Genomic DNA, 18158 nt, shown 5'->3' with positions numbered 1-18158 from the left:
CTATATTCATATAAACACACGTATAAACTGCCAGCTTTAATATATGGAGGACTCAAGACGATGGCTATGGCTCAATATGGGAACTCGGTTCCGGGCTCGGTTCCTGTGCTTTCTGATTTCGCCACTGAAAACGACTTATCTTAACTTTGATTTATCATTCGTAACTTTATATAGCAGTGAGACACTGTTAAATTCTCAAGGTTTGAACTTTTATGTTTGCGTCTGATCTACCTACGTTGTCAAGCTTTTCTTATGATAGATTGGGGAATTGATTACCAATATACTATGGGGAAGTGTCCCTTAAATGCATCGATTTATTAGGCTTCAAACGCGACGCGTTACTCCACGGCGTCTACGTTGCCAAATTTCATTTTAGATGGTCCATAAAGATATTTGACGAGGAAATCAATGATTGGAAATTGACCAAATCCATTAAATATTTACTCACAAATCTGAGCTGTCCTTTCCAGTTAACGAGAATGTGTCATTGGCAGTAAAATTTCGCGGGAAAAGCAGTGGACCTGGACCAGATCATCTGTGATCAAGCCATCAGCCAAAATGGTGAAAACTCGGATTCGTAAGTAATTATTTAATGGATTTAGCTAACAAAAAGTTAACAGTTTATCTCAACAATCCTGGGGATGTTCTGCTGATCTTAAATCCGAATTTTCAATTTTGTATCCACGCAAAAATCGGCAAGCGTTCAAATTCGGCAGAACCCGGCTCTGAGATCAAAAGTGTTCCCAACGTAGGATAATTCTCGGTATGTGCAGTTTAACGGTTTAACATGAAAACTTTCTTAATTTCTTAAAATTGTCTTTCTTAATTTCTTTATATATTTGGGCCATCATGGGTTAGTTGGATAAATAAATAGGCTACAGTTTTTCCTGAACAGTCAATTCTTTGTCCGAGTGGGAGCTACAGGAGCTTACAGGATTAGCCAAACTAAGGGACCGCTCATTATTAATGTGGGAGGGGCCGGGAAAAATGTAGGGGGGTTATGTGATTTTCACTTTGACAAACAGGGGGGGTTATGTGATTTTATTTTTCCTGATAGGGGGGTCATGTGAAATTTAATAGTTATTCACTATTTTATTAATACCAAGAATCCTGGAAGAATCCTTGGGCCGAAAAAGTGCGCGCTTCGCGAGCATTTGTAGTTATAAACATAGTCAACAGCCAAAATGTGCTGGATTCACTATACCAAGTTCAAGAAATATTTTCTTTTTCCTACCGCATCCCCCCAATGTCAAAAAAGAAATCTATGCCACATGCTACATACACCTCTCACTCCTCACCTCCAAGCACACAAATTTTTCTCATCAAAAGTAGATCTATTGGCATAGGGGTAGATCCCTGGGGATGGGTGGGGGGGGGGGAAATTCCCTCCTATTTGGCCAGGGGGATGGTCCATGCAATCACATGTAAGCCTATATGGGTTTCTGACCAAATTAACCAAAATTTATTCCACTTTTGCATCATATTTCATCAATTCAGCTTCAAAATGGCAAAAATTTCCTCGCGCTTCGCGCGCATTTGTACAGTACACTTATTTTGTCGCCAAAAAGAGCTGGATTCCCTATGACTTCAAGAAATTGTTTCCCATCCCATCACCCCCAATGTCAAAATCCCAATATCTGTGACTGAATTAATTAATATTTAAGTTTGCTTGAAAGGGGGGTATGTGATTTTGTTTGATTCAATAGGGGGGGTTACGTGAAATTGATTCATCGCAATAGGGGGGTTAGGTATTTTTCACCCATAAATCTCAACATTTTCCCGCCCCCTCTCCCGCATTAATAATGAGCGGTCCCTAATGCATGTATATTAATGTTCCTTCTTGTTTTACATAATAATCCTATAATCCAAGTATTGTTTTAGCCTGTTCAGCAATCTTCATTCTGGCAAACTGAAAGAAATGTACAAATTATAGATCATTATAATTTTTGGTCAAATTAATGTGCTCCAGTTGAGGGTCGAAGGTCTTTATATATTATAATGTTTGTCGGATGCGATCATATAAATGCAACCAGGTTCAGTTTCTTTGCTCCAACCAAAATATCAGAACTTGAATCAATTAAACGTGTTAAAATCCCCGGAGGATTTTCCGCATGGAGCGACCTTTTAAACAACAACAACAATGACAACATAAAAATTCCTTTAAAAAAGGAATGGGCGCCCAATGTGAGCTGGACGTGATATGGGGAATTCCCGTCATGGTGTTTAGATTTGGTATTATGATTTTTTCTAGGGACGAGTAGAAGATGATCAAATGCAAGAGAAATACTTCATGGAATGAAGCTTTCGTGTCAATTTGCGATTATGTGGGATGGGAGGTCTGTTTTGGGGCCTATTGTCATGATTGTAGTGAGGATATTGCTTTGGATATTGTTGAATTTCGTTATGCATGGCCTAGGGAATATGATGGATAGTATAGAAGACACAAGAAAGTAAGCTCCCCTCTAGTCATATATACACTCATTCTTGTCACACGACGCATTTCGACAAAAAAATTAAAGTCATGTAGGCCTAAACGTAATTTAGTTTTTCAGAAAATTTGGGGTCGGCGCATTCATGCCAGTTTATTCCGAGGTGTAATCTGTGTCTTCTGTAGCCCACCAACCCTGTGGCTAAGAAAGGCTGTACCCTCCTTTCATATCAAACAATTCCAAGAAAAATCATAAGATTTGACCCAAGATAACCTTTGACTTGACCCCTGCAAAATGTTCCAAAATGTTCCACTGGTCATTAATTTTGTTATCAGCAAGTTTGAGCCATGTACCCCTTACAGGTGTCCAGGAAATGCATTTCTAAAATTTGACATCTGCATGACCTTTGACCTGACCCTTGCAAAATGTGCCGTCATGAGATTTGTTGTCACCGAGTTTGAGCCCCATACCCCTAACAGATGTCCAGATCATGCAATTGTAAGATTTACCCACTTAATGACCTTTGACCCCAATTCTGTATACAAGTTATAGGCGCATGGTATAGCCGATGCATATATGCAAATGATATAAGTGTACTATGTATTTTGAAGGTATTTGGATAAATACCGGAAATTCCCCCTTAATGACCTTTGGCCCCAATTCTGTTTAGACCCTATCGGCATGCACTGGATATAGCCAATGCATATGTGCAAGTTACGTAATTGTAGGGTGTAACGTGTAGGAGGAGGAGCATTTTAAATTTTGTTGCCAGAAGAAGAAAGAAAGAAAGAAGAATCGGATAGAAAAACAGTACCTAGCTCGGGGGTTGGAACCCCCCCCAGCTAGGTAAATAAAATCCAAGCATATTGTGGTTTTATTTCTGAGCAAGGGCATAATTTTAGCAAAACAATTGCGGAGTAAATCTAGCAAGAGTGAAATTAGAAGCTTTTCACAAAGTCATGCCTATATTGTGCACCCTCCGTAGAGGGCACGTATTTTGAGTACTTACTTTGCCCGTTTCCGTTGTTGGAAAGGCATCCTCCACGAAGAGTATGTATTTTGGAACAAGAAAATCGGATACCTAAAAACAAGAAGATGATTAGGCGTATATTAAAAAATATTAATTATCATAACATCATTGTTCATACATTTATAACTAATAAATCAAGAGACTCAAAGAATGCGCACATTTCCCAGTTTTTACTCCCCATATCAGAAAAATATAACACTAATTTTTGTTTGTTTGTTTGTTTGTTTTGTTTATTTCTTCTTTATACTGGGTCCATATTCAAGGGAAAATTTAAGTATTCCCCTGTTCTTTCATATGGTCCAGTTATTAAAACATTATTATCAAGTTCTGCCAAATGAAATCATTTATTGAGTCCTGGAAATAAAAGTAAAAGTTCATTATTTTACTAATTTCTTGAAAAAAGAGCCAAAAACATGCATTTTCGGCATGTTTTCTGAAAATCGAGTAACAAAAATAACATCTAAGCATTCAAAATCTTAAGTATGCCAAAAGTTTGCTCTAATTTTCACTTTATTTGTGTGTTACTTTAATAAATGGCTGGTTATAAGAATGAAACATGTCTTTTCTAAAAGTTAGAATGCATAAACTGAAAATAGTACAAATCTTTGGGCTTGATTGTCACAGCATAATAGTAAAACACCCTTAAAACGCATGTTTTTGGCCTTCATTTCCAAAAATTGGCTAAATATTAAAATTTGACTTTTATCGCTGGTTAGGACTAACTAAAGGATTAGGATTTAGCTATGTTTCATGTGGCAAAACGGGATAATATTATTTTTTTATTCAGGTCGGGAGGCGTGGTTTCAGTATTATATCATTGACCCCGATTGGTCACGGTCAAGGTCACATGTAACTTCTGACCAATCAGGGCTTTATGCAAATGGTCCTAAACTGGACGCATTCTGGCTCACTCGTTGTCGTTTTGTATCTTTCTGTGTCGTTTTGTATCTTTCTGCGACCCCAGCCCTTCGCTCTGTCACAATATTTTCAACGGGCTATTTCATAATCGAGCCAGGCTTTCCCTTTTAAAGGGAATTTTTATTAGTCTATCTTTTTTCCTAACTCTGACTCACCTTTCCTCTGCAAAATTCCTTCAACTCATCTGAGGTAACTTTGGCAGAAAGCTGAAGTCTTTGAAAAAGACAAAAAAATACAAAGAAGAAACAAATTAAAAACAAACAAAAATAAAAACAAACAAAAATAACAAGTAGGCCTATTTCATGAACATTTATTTTAAAGATGATAAAGGCTTGGGTATAAGCTGCTGGAAAAATAGAATCCTACATGAACGGCAAGGAAAAATTGTATGATGTATACTAAATATGATGAAGCCATATTGTGAGCAACTTGTACCAGCACATCACTTTTTAAAGGGATTTTTATTAACATCTTTTTTACCTGATACAGGCACACACTTCCTCAGAAGTCCGTTCATCTGGAACTCCTACAACCTAATTAAACAAAATTCGACAAAAATAGTTCAAACTGAGTAGGTAAAATTTTGGGCAAAACATCATGCATGTTGGAGGAAATGGGGGGGGGGGCTGAGTTCATAGTCAACAACACATGTGCAATTTTGAATTATTTTGATCCGGTATTATTGGTGGGGTTTATACATAGGCCTATACCATTTTAAAGACAATCTCTAGGCCTACATGTAGTTTTTGAAATCCAAAAAGGGCGTTATTAGTATCAAATGTGCTCGCGGCTAGCGCGCAAAAATGTTGTATTTTACACTTTTCTGGTCCATTTTGTCAGAAGGGCAATTTTCTCTTTCATTTTTTGTCATGGAGTACTCTGCTCCCCCGGCTGCTTACGCTATATACTGCGCAGGGATGCAAATTGTGTGGGAGCGGGGAGCAACGCTCCTAGGAAATGAGAGTCAAAATTGAGGAAATAATGCCATGGGAAGAAAGAAGAAAATGAGGAAAAGGAGGGAGAGAGAAGAAAAGAAAAGGGGAGAGGAGAGTAAGGGGGGAGGGGAGAGCATGCGCGTATTTTGGGGGGGGGGGGGGCTTGGGGGCGCCCGCCCCCCGGGGTCAAAGCAGGGGCGGCAAAATCGAAGGGACAGCGGGAAGAAGAAGGGGCGGCAAAATGAGGGGCGGCGGAAGAAGAAGGGGCGGCAAAAAGAATTAGTGAAGAAAAAAGGGCGGAAAATGTGAAAAACGTGTACTATACATCAAAATGTGTTGCTTTTGGGGCGGTACACTGAAAACATAATGTCGTAAGTTCTACTAAGTAAAAGTTAGTAAAAACGATGTCTCGTTCTACTAATCAATGATTTGTACGGCATGACAAGCGATGCTATATATTGGTTAGGCATGCTTAACTAACGTGCCTTACCAACGAAATGATTAGTACGGCATGGGTTTTACGAATTTCAAACCTGCCGTACTAACCTATAGGATCGTAAAACGATGTCTCATCCTACTAATATTGGTTAGTTGGACAGGCTCAACTAACTAATATTGGTTAGTTGGACAGGCTCAACAAAGATTAGAACTCGTTTGACTGGCGGAACGAATCAGTTGTACAAATGTGATGTACGATGGTTGTGAAGGTGGAAAAGTATGCATACAGGTAATATTTCAAGTTATTTCTCTCAAAATGAGCACTAGATATTGTATTGATGGTGTAAGCTTCTTTTCTGTATGATCAGAAATGCTGTGCACATGTACATTGTGGTCGTAGAGACTAAAAGTCATAACTGCGTCACATCACATGTAAGCTTATACATGTAGCTTTAAGCTTACATGCGATGTGACACAGCATCGTGACTTTTAGTCTTTACGACCACAATGTACATGTGGCACAGCATTTCTGATCATACAGAAAAGAAGCTTACACCATCAATACAATATCTAGTGCTCATTTTGAAAGAAATACCTTGAAATATTACCTGTTAGCATAGTTTTTCACCTTCAAGTTTGTCGCTGCACAACCGCTACTCGGTCAGTCGTCTGCAAGCGTGGTCGAGTGCAGAACACATGATCGAAACAGCGGGAATGTTTAAAACATCGTAAAACCACCAGAGCTTTGTAAAACCAAATGGTACAACGAGTTCGTAAATGCTGCGATGACAGGGTTTACGAATTATCGATGCAGTACTAATTGTTGCATTGAAGTACTAGAGACAAGAACTTCCATGATTAAGCATTGCACAGATATAAAGCAATTCACCATCGAAGTGGTTACGTAATTCCCTTGGTTACCGGATCACGCTATTTTGGTATGCCTTCGAGTGCCATATACTTTGCGTGGTGATTGTTTCGATCGTGGTTCACTACTCAAGTGCGTGATCTCGTTGACATAGTAACATTACGTAACTTCGATACTGAATAACGTCGCACTCTACCGTCGGTACATACAATATACAAAGCGCAGTTCATCAGTATACAACTTCTTACCCGGGGGGGCATTCCCATATATTAACATACGTTATGTGCCCATGAAAAGATCCCGTTATTTTTGGCAAATCCTACACCCAATGACCTCATTTTTTTCAGTAACCTACACTGAATGGCCCTTTTTTTGAACAATTAGTCCGCCTCAAAAATGAAATTTCGGTGCGCTTTGCGCGCATTTTGAAAATAAAATAAATGAGTTTTGTCTATTTTGTACGGTCAAATTGGGTAAAAAGCTATTTGTGATTGTCAATGATATGAAATTTTGAGCGCTCCCATACAAAATCAGCCCATTTTTGATATTGCCAACACCGAATGACCCCTTTTTTCTGAAAATGTCTACACTGATAAACCCCTAGTTTCGTACGCAGGTACGTCACTTTCATATTCGAGTGCCCCCCGGTTCTTACCATGACATTATTGACTGCGGGATGTTCGTCTAAGACTTTCTCCAAGTTACCAGGCGCTATGTTGATCCCTTCTTTGATGATGCGTTCCTGCATAAAAAAAAGACTCAATGATATCGAATTCTTAATCTCCATTTGCTCATAACACACCGCGTCTTGATCTTAACCTCTGAACACATATAATAAAAATCCCTTTAAAAAGGGATGTACCGGCAAAAGGATGAATTACAATGAGTAACATTAGATTTCGTTTTTAAAATATAAATATTCAGTAAAAATAAACTTTTAAGTGTAAAGATTATGGTTGTATTTTGAGCCAAATTCCATTTGTTGCTATTCTCTCAAAATCAGTCTTTATGTTGTTACATAAATTTGAAATAAGATGAAATAAATTCCAAACATTTAATAACATTTAGCACCAACTGTGATCATTTGGTACCAAATGTGATCATTTGATGTGATCCCTTCTACATCCTTAAGACTTTCGGAAGCTAATTCATTAGCGATTTTCCCCAATAGTTTATGTATTCTTCTCTCACTTACGTCAAAACTGTCTATATAGTATAATTGTGATTGCACAAATGAAACTTGTCAAAGCAAACAATATTCGCATCTTTTAGTATAGATTAATTCATAACAATCTAGTTTTGAAAATTTAAACACACAGAATATTAAACACTATATCAAGAATAATTATTTTTGGAATATATATATAAACAACAAATATATTATAGGCCTACACATACTGAAACCCAAAGCTATTGTATTAATTTTGTTAGCATGGTTAAAGACTAGTGATACCGTAAACGTTCGCCTAATGGCGCTATAGAGTTCATGGAAATGAGAGAGCGCCATCCCTGTAAAAGCCGATTATTATCACTGATCATTAAGGGTACGTGTAGTTAAAGGGTGAAACCTATCGACACATACAATTATGAACAAGATCGAACAAACTTGTTCATGATAATGCGGTAATCATTCACCTGATACGTTGTGGCCCAGTGAGCAGAGCATTAGACTATAGTGCGAGGATAAAGAGAACGTGTGGAGAAGATTGATGGTTCAAATCTCATGCAGTAATTTCTGACAGATTATGATGTCTGTCAATGTTTTTTTTCTGATTTGAGGAAATTTTATTCTCTATTTTCTCGATTTTATCTTTAACATTGTTTATATAATTTTATTATTTTATCTTGTATCTGTCTTTTTCATGATTCTTTGTTTTTATCGTTTCATTTTAGAGTCACTCAATCCATTCAATCAAATGTTGTAATGAACCTATTTGATTGTATAGGCATTTGTTATGTGTGTGAGACGAACTGTCGCGTGCGACAAGTCTTTCAATTCGCGCAAGTGTCCTTGCCTATGCATCAGTGGTCATAAGAGGTATATCATTTTATTCGAAAAGGGGGGGGGGGCCCAAATATACGGGGGTCATAAAGTCTTGGAAAGAATAATAGGAGGGGGTCATAAAATGTTTTATGACCAAAATGTAGGGAGTTACACGATGACCACAGAAAGTGTGTTATTTTATTCAAAAAGACTGATTTCAATACAATTTTGGGGTTTGGGATCATAAAATTTTTGTTGCCGAAATAGGGGGTGCGCAATTTTATTGACGCAAACTTTTTGTAAATTTGGGAAAAAAAAAAAAAAAAAAATGATAGCCCTCTAAGAGGATTCAAAAGATAACCTCTGCCCCAATAATCCCTAGCTATATTTGTTTGAAACTGTTCCACGGAGGATGTATCATAATAGGCTCAGTCTTCAAATGATATAAATAAAATTTGAATGAGTGAACGAACAAAATCATACAACGACCAACTGAATAGAGGCTGTGCATATGACGTATCATCCCGTAAATATGGCGGGCTACTCAAATGCATTCAACAAAAGCATGATTGCATCTACCGCGACAGTTCGTCTCACACACATAACAAAATGCACTACGATCAAATAGGTTGATGACAACATTTGATTGAATGGACTGCACTGCGCCATGATTGCGGAGAATAAACCGGTTCAAATCCTTTGTTTGGAGCCAATCGATAAACGCAAGGCCTCTATAGCTATCATTAAATACTGGCTAGGATTCCACAACACAATGAGAACATGTTATAAGGCGCTCTGGAAGGCACACAATACCCCAATGGCTTTCCATATTATGTGCACTCAACTACTATTCAGTATCGAAGCCCGGTATCGAAGTTACGTAATGTTACTATGTCAACGGGATCACGCGCTTAAGTAATGAACCTCAATCGAAACAATCAGTACACAAAAAAGGCATACCAAAATAGCGTGATCGTAATGATCGCCATACAAACAGTGCTTGGTTCCGATACCATCACGGAGTCACGTAACTACTTCGTGGTCTGACAGTTATATTAGGGATGACCAATGAACCATCAACATGATTAGAACGCTCCCATAGACATGCAGGGAGCTCAACTGTGCACTGCTTGCACAGACATTTCTAAATTGATCTCATTCTTTTATTTTTCAATATTTTTCTGTACAAATTGGGGAAGTGAATACCAATTATATTTTGTAACTATCTTGCAAATTACAGCAACACAACTTATTTCATTTTCCTGTAAGTGCGAGTCAAAATTGTTCCATCGCCACAGTGCGTTTAATTGCCAGTGGCTAAGTTCAGCACTGCTCAAGAATGGCACAAAATATTCATGTCAATAATTTCAGGTGAAAACGTGGCCTACTGAGCTGTAATTTGGCAGAGTTGCCAGTAATACCTCTATCATACCCTCTGTAAAAGGAAAAAAAATGAACAAGTAGATCTCGAGTTACAAATTAAATCACCAGCTTCCCTTTGGAATTTCCATACTCCTTTCGAATCATGCTAAGAAGACACCTTTCTGAACATAAATGTGAAGTTTCGTGCTCATTTGATGTATTTTTCACCTGATTTCAACCCTAAACGTTTTCTTATATTTAGGCCTATACCATCTACAACTTGCTGCTGGCTATACCTTGTTTAGAACTTTCAAAAGAAGTACCTGAATGTGCAACCATAACTGTTTCAAAATAGCCCGCGAAAGTCATGCAGGTGACTCCGAGGTCATGCATTGAAGTGGTTTGAATGAAGAATACTACGGGAACCAGCACCTTTTGTTAGAAGTCACACATGAGCATGACGAGTGAAGTGGATAACCTCTATTGTTGTGAATGAGTCAATGACCTTCAATGACACTTAAGATTTTGTTTGCATACACCTACTAATTGGTCATATTAAACCCAATAACATTGACATTTTTGGTTGTGAAAAAAAAAGTTCACCTGGACTTAGTGCAATTTTGATTTTGTGCCATATCGGCCATCTTGGATGATTTTTGGCAAATGTTCTCTAAATGCATGATTTCAATGCCTCGGTTTGAAAAAATAATTTATGCCATTGACTAGTAAAGTGCCATTTCATAAGAAACCCTTTGATACTTTCACAATATGCTTGTTTCATGTTTGCATATATGTTAAAATAAAGAAATATATAAAGGTAAATATATACTTATGCCAATTTTGCTCCCAATTGCTATTTTTGGACCTTGTCATTTTATTTTGTTCCAATGACCGGTCAGAACGGGAAACTTTGAAAATTCATAATTCGAAAAGTTTTTGACCGATTTTGACCATTTAACCACCAAAATACTTCTGTTGATAAGTTCTATCCAGAAAACAATCTTTTGTAGCAATAGGGGCAACATGAAATTTTGATGGTTATCCCTAGTTATATGATCAATGGTCTGATCTACTTGGGTTCCTTTTAAGAAAAGAGAAAAATAGCTGATCATTTATAATGCATAAATGAATAAAGTAATGTAGTTACACAATTTAAAGCATTGAGACCGTTCTATTTTTCAAATATCATTTAACTGTTAAATGTAGTGGAATATATCACGCATTGATAGGTAGCAGGTGGAGCAAATTTTGTCAGCGGTTTTTGTTGCCGTTTGTTCGCAGTGCCTATTTATCTTTAAAAAATAAGAAAATTAAAATCAAATTTTTAAAAAATTCACAATATTCGTTCGTAAAATGGGGACAAAATCCAAAAACATTTCTTGACCCTTCTTCACATAAAAGTGGGGGCAGAAATCAAGATTCGAACCAGTACCATTCACCATTCAAGGCGCACCCTCTATCGACTGAGCTAACGGGTCAGACAATAGAAGGGTGTAATTTTGAACTGAAGAATATTAAAAAAATATGAAGAAATTACAATGTTATAAAAAGATTTACCAATATGAGTATAACGTATGAATCGATTTACAAATTAAGTCCAATAGCACTTTGAGAAAGAATACCTGAAGAAACCCCAAAACATTTGCTGCTCTAGCAACTAACCTAGTGACCTAAAGTATTGGGTCATGTCACGATATTTTTTTCTGAGGCATTATGTCCAGGTTGCTCAATTCAACATACACGTATCCTTAATGCTGTTGAGATTTTACAAGGATGGCGCTCTCACATTTCTAAGAATCCAAAAGCGCCATTAGGCGAACGTTTACGGTATACGTATATGAACATAATTCGTTACATTTGCATTAAGGTTATTAATTATTTGAAACTGTTGTGATTTGGTAGTTCACAGCATCTTACGAATGGTAGTGAGCTTTGGCAAAAACTGCATTGCTTAATTCATAGCGAGCGTGTAGAAGAATTAAAATATCACAGATATACTTTTATAGGTGCTGCGGTTCTTGAGTTACGTTGTAAAGAGGGCTGAAACAACAACACTTTTTAAAACGTACATAACTCATTAACAACAATAAATTAAGCAAGTTTGCAAAGTATACGATTTGTAGAACTAACTTTTGCAAAACATCAATGTGTTAAATTTCAATAATATATTGATCTAGATAATGAAAATCGATTTTAGGTTGCTTTTCGACCAACAATGCCTCGTCTACCCTTAAAGCTCCATTTTTCTGATTTATATCATCATTATTATAGACCAAAATATATGAAGTTAATCAACTTATCCAAAAGAAGGTAATTGTTTATCATGTGTGCAAATAGGTTTTGATAGCAGACTTATGATTAAGGGCATATTAAACATTACACCCTCTTCAATCATAACATCTAATTATTTTCCTGTGAAACTCCTATTAAAATGTAGAACCAATTGTCCTGCCAATTATTCTCTCCCATCAATTATCAATTAATTTTCATGTGTAAGTTTTCTGGAATAGATGTGTAATGACATCAAAACAGTTTCATCAACTATTACTTATAGCAAGATCGCTGCTAGATAACCTTGACCCTGCTTGAAAAGCACTATGACCACAGACTGACACACAGATATTGGAACTTGTACTGAGTATTTATATTGTCCCCTGTGCTTTATACTCTAATAAGGTCAACGTGCATGGTAAGAGGACCAGCGAATTTGCCAAATTTTCAATTTTGGAAGAAAGTTCCTAAAATATATACTGATTTTACCTTAGTAATGCAAATCAACACAAAACTTCTGTTGTCTTCACACACCAATTTGGGTATTTCTATTTGCCTTGACAACTTGATCATTTTTTGACAATATTTTCTGTTTTGTTCATACACTATCTAATAGAAAGTTAGAAACAACAACAAACTTGAGCCAATTAATAAGTACCGGCCAGCTGTGGCTGGCCGCCGGTACAAAAATGGCCGATAAATGTCACTAACTTGAATCCTTATAGCCAAAAAGATAGCTTATTTAGAAATATCTTCCTAACATAGGCCTACTGAACCACACCTTCGCTATTTGGTATTTCACAATATGATAGTAATTGGAAAGGAACGCAAAAATATTCGTCATATATCGAAACACAACTTTTGACAAAATGACAAAGTAAACATCAATCTCTTACACAAGACACGAGCGATTGCGCAGTGAGTATAAGCCCGGGAGCCACTTGTATTTCAAGTTATATATATATATATCATCCGTGTGCAAGGACTTTCACAAAATACTAAAAGTATAGACACAAAGCATGTATATAATACCATTAGCGTCAATCCGGCCCGTCAATCCGGCTTGAAATGTGGGGTACACCCGGCCAAAATGGTTAAAAAGTGGCTGGAAAGAACATTGACACCATGATTGCTATGCGGTTGTTTTCCTACCCTAAGCAATTATTCAAACAATAATTTCATAGTGTTGCGAGTCGTGATGAACACATCCAACAAACCAACGAAAAACACGTCGTTTTGAGGAGACCTTTTGAGTACAATGTCACCCAGAATTTTACCTTTAGCTACCCTTTTCGAGTAACATTTGTGCGATACACTTTTTTGATACCCTAAGGGACCGTTCATAAATACTTTGGTGGGGGGACTGGGCAAAGTGTGGGGGGACACAAAAAGTTTTGAGTTGCACAAAGGGGGGGACCAAAAAGTTTTGGTTACTAAAGGAGGGGGGTCAAAAAAGTTTTAAACAAGAAAATACCAAAAGAACAAGAGCATACAAAATTTTTGCGCGCTACGCTCGCATATGTACCAATAAAGCCCCTTTTTACCCCGATTATGGCCAAAAATAGTCTAAAATACATTTTTTGCTCATAACGGATATCCCATAAAAGCCTTTTTGGAATATCAAAGACTTTACATGTATTCTACAGTCGCTACAAAAAAAGGGTATATGTATCCCACTGATAATAACGGGTCAAAATGATGCAACCATTTTTTTGTCTTTGCCACGAAATTTATATTTTGCCCCCCCTGACCAAGAAAGCTGGCTACGCCCCAACAAGTCTTAAGTATTAAAAATCTTGAGTATGTGCCCGCATGTTGCTCTCAATTTTCAGTGGCATAAAGACGGGGGCAGGTGGGGGCATGTAGTACCCTGGGCGCCACTCTTAGGGGGCGCTGAATTGGCCAAATTAGCATCGATTCTGCGCCCCTCTAAGCGATGAAAGTCAAAATTTTCGCGTGCTTCGCGCGCATTTCAGGACAAAGTCATTTGAAAGATCACTTTAAGACCGATATTCAACTTTATTATAACCAAATCATATGCTCCGCGCGCAATAAATCGGGATCAACACATATCCTTAGCCCTGTGCGCCACAAGCCCTAGCTACGCCACTGTCAATTTCCCTTTATTGTGTAACTTTTATTTATTTAATTATTGGTTATAAGAATTATTGGTTATAAAAATTAGAATGCATAAATTGAAATTAAACTTCATACAAGTCACAGCATGTGAAAAACACCTTCAATTTTCATGTTTTTAGGAAACAGGCTATTATAAATAAATGTATGAACAAACATGTAGGCCTATAATTTGCACAAATGGAGTAGCCCCCTACCCAGACTGTTTTTTAACCTCTTGTAAAGGGGGGGGGGCCAAAAAAGTGTTGTATGTCTAAAGAGGGGGGTCAAAAAAGTTTTAGGTTCTCTGGAGGGGGGTCAAAAAAGTTTGAATCCAAAAATGTCCAAGTGCCCAGCCCCCCACCAAAGTATTTATGAACGGTCCCTAAGCATTTTGTTTGAGCCTGGCTCCATCAGGACACAAGAATGTCTCCGCCCTGGGGACCGTATCAAATATCCATGTAGGCCGACAATGAGCAGTGAATGAGGAATTATTGTTTTTGTCAGTTTGTAGTGTCAAGAGGCGGATCAGAGATGGTCAATTATACCGAGGACTACATGTAAATAGAATTGCCTGAATTTTGTGTTTTTTTGGAACCCTCTGGATCCGCCCCTGGTAATCGGCCCTGATTTGGTAAAATGATCTGACTTGAAATTAAAATCGCTCTTTTGAGAAAAAGAGCTTTAAAGTTTGAACACTTGGCGTTTTTCTTTTTGAATAAAATAAATAATTAAACAGATCTAATGTCTTAGAAAATATAAAAATCTCATTATTTGGTGGCATGATTTTAGGATGTCACCAATGGAAGGAGCGCCCTCACATTACCCATGATATGGATTTATCTCAAAATGTCAAAATTTCAAGTTAGATCGTTTTACCAAATCAGGGCCGTAATACCCTGATAACAGAATGATATTCATTACCGCTTTTCTTCCGACTACCCGCAGGTATCCATTTTCATCTAACGATCCCATATCCCTGAAAATTAAATGAACAAAAATTAAAAGAACCCGACTTAACATTATAGGATACATCAGATATTATTAAAAGCTCGAAAGAAAACAAAACTTCGTATGATCTTGGGGAAGATGGTAGATGACCACCTTAAGAATGAAGAATGATTATTAATACAGGCTCCGAAGGGGGTAAAATGACCCCTTACCTATGTCAAGTTGTCAACACTGCATGCATCGACAAAACAAAAAGGTCGAATTGAACCCCACAACATGGTCAACAATATTTGTCCCCAAACTGTGGCTACAATTAACCCCATCGGGGTGAAATTGACTATATTAGGCCTATATCAAATCTATTTTTTTTAAATAACCATTTTGTGGTCAAAAATGACTATGTTTAAGAGTCATCCGATTAATGTGGATGCTAAAATGGGGACGATAAAGCTAGAAAATGACCCCTTTTGGGAGTCAAACATGACTACACTTTGGGTCATTTTAAAAGTGACAATTTTAGGGGGTCATTTTAATATGATACATACAAACAAGAAATAACCCTCAACGTGGTAATTGATTTCAACCACGAATAGCGTCAAATAAATGTGACCCCGTAAAGCCTCCAGCATACTTTCCTGCCGCTTGCCGCTGGGTCAAGCGGCAAGGCGTTTCAACCAATGACAAGCCTTTATTGTGTCCGTTTGTCTGCTATGCGCGTGCGCCACGCCGCTCAGCGGCAAGCGGCAGGGTAGTATGAAACCAGCATAAAAGCGTTGACATTTTAAGGGATCTAAAATGAGCGTTTATTGCGTTTCGACAGTATTTTTTGTGGGACATGGGAGCACCTTAGACCTATCGAATTGCATTCTGAATACGAAGCATGTCTTTCTGATATCAAATAATTTTCATTTTTTGAAAATCACAATTTAATACAAATTTTATGACAAATTATAAAAATTTGATATTTTTCAAATTTTTGATATATAACAGTCCTCGAAGTAAATTATATAAATCTAATGACATATTCTTAAAGTGTATGTAGCAGGAAGAAAAGCCGACGGTCAATTGAAAATTTTGACCTTTCATATTGAAGATATGGATTTTTTTCCCAAAAAGACCTAATTTTTTTGGTGTTTTGGGAAAAAAATCCATATCTTCCAATACGAAAGGTCAACATTTTCAATTGATCGTCGGCTTTTCATCCCACCTACATACACTTTAAGTATAAATCATCAGATTTATAAAGTTTACTTCAAGTACTGTTATATATCAAAAATATCAATTTTAATGATTTGCCATAAAATGTGTATTAAATTGCGAATTTCAAAAAATCAAAATTATTTGACATCAGAATGACATTCTTCGTATTCAGAATGCAATTCGATATGTCTGATGTGCTCTAATGTCCCACAATAAATACTGTCCAAACGTTCATACCCCAGCCCTTAATCAAATTGTTTTAAAGCCATATTAGGCTCTATCATTTGCTGAGGAGGACGCCCTCAATATTTTTGTTTTTTACACGATAATATTGTACTATATTATACACCAACATACCCTGCAAAAATCAAGACCCAAGGTAAAGTGTTGTTTTGTCAAAATCTGAGATTTTGAATAAACCGCTGGAACCGTCGTTTTATTATTACGATGGAAATATTAGTCGAACGCATACGCGATGTTCATAACACAGTTCGTACATGGCGTGCGGGACGCGTTATTTCTTTCTGCAACCATAATGGGCCGCAATGCGATAACACATAGTACATACATGTAATTAATAGGCCTATGAGGCTAGATATAACACGAGTTTATTACCATTATTATTTCCTCTTACTTAATAAAATAAAAAGAAATCGATATAATTAAAATTCTATAACGGTTTACCTGGGGTTCGAACCCACAACCTTTGTATCCATAGTCTAATGCCTACACGACTGTGCTATGATTCGTTGTGCCAGAAAGGTGTTTGTTTATGATACTTATTGATTACGGAATAAACTGCATACACACAACATACTATTACTAGTATAATAAATACGAATATAATCCTAACCCTAACCCTAACCCTAACCCCTAACCCCAACCCCTAACCCCTAACCCTAACCATAAGACCCTAACCCTAAGACCCTAACCCTGACAATAATGAACCTTGCCTCGGACTATGCGGTTAGTGATATATTGCGGCCCATTATGGTTGCAGAAAGAAATTACGCGTGCGGGACGGTGATCTACACAACAAAGGATCGTACCGTAACACGTCCGAAGGAGTGATACGTATTGGCAAAATCGGCGCTGGTAGTAAATTCCAATGTTCTTTGCTTTGCCTTATAGTTGTTCGGCTCAAAATTAGGGGATGTATCTGACAGTAAAAGCCAACATTTTATGGCAAAGAAATACTAATCTATTTTGTATGAAAATATTATAATATGGTTTTAAGAGTGTAAGAGCTCAAAAACGGACGTTAATATTATATCGTATGCTATTCATCTTATTCTTACCCTGTGTGGTACCATCCATTCGGTTTCTTGGCTGCTTTTGTCTTCTCTTCTTCTCCCCAGTAATATAGAAATAAAGACCGAACTCTAAAGCAGATTTCTCCAATCTCATTGATTGGTAGGATCTGGCCGTCATCACCAATAATCTTCACCTGTTTATGGTATGGTTATGATTATTTAGGCCTATTTTTAATGTTTTTAATATTTATTTTTTACCGAGAAACTTTTAATTTCTACTTTATAATGAACTATATTATGTTCATATGATCTCTGTACGTATACCATATCGGGTGATACTATAGTAACTGAGGTGATCGACAAAATTAACACCAGCAAAACCTATATTCGAAATTAAACTTTCG

At 37.1% G+C, this 18158-nt stretch overlaps 2 long non-coding RNA genes across 2 annotated transcripts; both read right to left on the bottom strand.

Annotated features, from left to right (window-relative positions):
* Positions 1 to 1711: 1711 nt before the first annotated feature.
* Positions 1712 to 4597, bottom strand: LOC140149719 (uncharacterized). Its single transcript, XR_011858717.1, has 3 exons — positions 4533 to 4597; positions 3439 to 3510; positions 1712 to 1909 (listed from the first exon to the last, which is right to left on the bottom strand). It is a non-coding gene; the product is annotated as an uncharacterized lncRNA (long non-coding RNA).
* Positions 4598 to 4857: 260 nt separating this feature from the next.
* Positions 4858 to 17919, bottom strand: LOC140150713 (uncharacterized). Its single transcript, XR_011858833.1, has 4 exons — positions 17800 to 17919; positions 15275 to 15329; positions 7274 to 7360; positions 4858 to 4910 (listed from the first exon to the last, which is right to left on the bottom strand). It is a non-coding gene; the product is annotated as an uncharacterized lncRNA (long non-coding RNA).
* Between the last annotated feature and the right edge of the window lie 239 nt (positions 17920 to 18158).

Source organism: Amphiura filiformis, chromosome 4, assembly GCF_039555335.1.
Source record: "Amphiura filiformis chromosome 4, Afil_fr2py, whole genome shotgun sequence".
Taxonomy (NCBI): domain Eukaryota; kingdom Metazoa; phylum Echinodermata; class Ophiuroidea; order Amphilepidida; family Amphiuridae; genus Amphiura; species Amphiura filiformis.
This window is presented reverse-complemented; position numbering and strand designations above follow the sequence as displayed.